The 1130-nt window shown below is 37.9% G+C and overlaps 1 protein-coding gene across 1 annotated transcript in view; it reads left to right on the top strand.

The window, feature by feature from the left end:
- EGR_10649 (hypothetical protein) overlaps positions 1-1130 on the top strand; it is a gene marked incomplete at both ends in the record, with an annotated part of 12850 nt that overhangs the window by 1263 nt on the left and 10457 nt on the right. The gene's annotated exons all lie outside the window — the stretch shown is intronic.

Here is a 1130-nt window from a genome sequence, read left to right as displayed (position 1 = left end):
CTGAACAAAGATTACAAAGAAAAGCAGCAATTACGACAAACTCCCAAAAATTTTAGGAAATACGCCTTAAACGAGGCCTTGTTTACTGAGTTATTCTTTTATTTGATCTCATAACCACGGGTGGCTCATCGAGCATGCACAAACAAATGGTCTTAAATTCATTCAGGTTGCTATATTTGACTCTTTGGCTTCCTAACTATTTGACTGCATGATGTATTGCTAGCTTAATCTACAACCAAGGCCTTTTGGTTGCGGCGCTTCCAATTTCCTAAACCTGTTGCCTGCTGCATCAGTGAAGGATAGTTTGTGATGGACTGTGATACTTTACAAGAGGTAATTTTCTTTGTCTTTTGAAATGAGTCCCTATCATTTCATACTTGAATATATAGATTTGAATAGGAATGGGGGGTAATTCTAGGTACTACAGTAAAAGTGTTGCCATACCACTTGTTTTAAGGGTCCTATATGATGTAATCCTGGGATATGTCATCTGTTTGGTCGACTATCTGAACCCTCCAATTACGTTAGAAGCAAAAGTTAAAACAAAACAGTTGATCAGTGTGACTGGAAATGACGCAGAGGCAAGAAATAGTAAGAGGCAGAACCCTAAAGGTCTTCTCCACAATTTGTACTTAATTAGAGGTTCTTTAAGAAACGGAACCGCTGGCTCCACCTCATAATCGGTTGCATTGGTGTGTTTGCAAAAGTCTCAAATGATGATATGATTAGGCGATTTTAAGCTCTATTTGGTGGTTTTACATGACACAGGGAATAAAAAATATTTCTTGTCTTAAGATAGATCTATGTAAAATCGGATTTTAAAGTCTATCTCTATTGGCTACCCATTAGTATAATGTCTGAAAATAGAAGCAATTGCCCAATCACGCATAAGACGCACATTTCTATGCGTAAAGAAGGCGCGAACAAGGTGGCCAAACAAAGTAGCCTCTTAGCTCTTTAAGTAAGCTAAGTTGTATGATAGGGTAACTGCTTCAACTGTGCAAGATTGCACAAAGTGTGGTTGCTCATTACTACTGAATATTTTAAATATACCTCTGTCCTTCTCCACTCACGCGTCCATTTCCATACGCCGAATTATCCTTTAAATCACAATTTACTTCTAACATGTG

The sequence above is a fragment of the Echinococcus granulosus genome, assembly GCF_000524195.1.
Source record: "Echinococcus granulosus chromosome Unknown EG_S00246, whole genome shotgun sequence".
Classification (NCBI taxonomy): Eukaryota; Metazoa; Platyhelminthes; class Cestoda; order Cyclophyllidea; family Taeniidae; genus Echinococcus; species Echinococcus granulosus.
The sequence above is the reverse complement of the archived record's forward strand: the minus strand, read 5'-3'. Positions and strand labels throughout refer to the sequence as shown.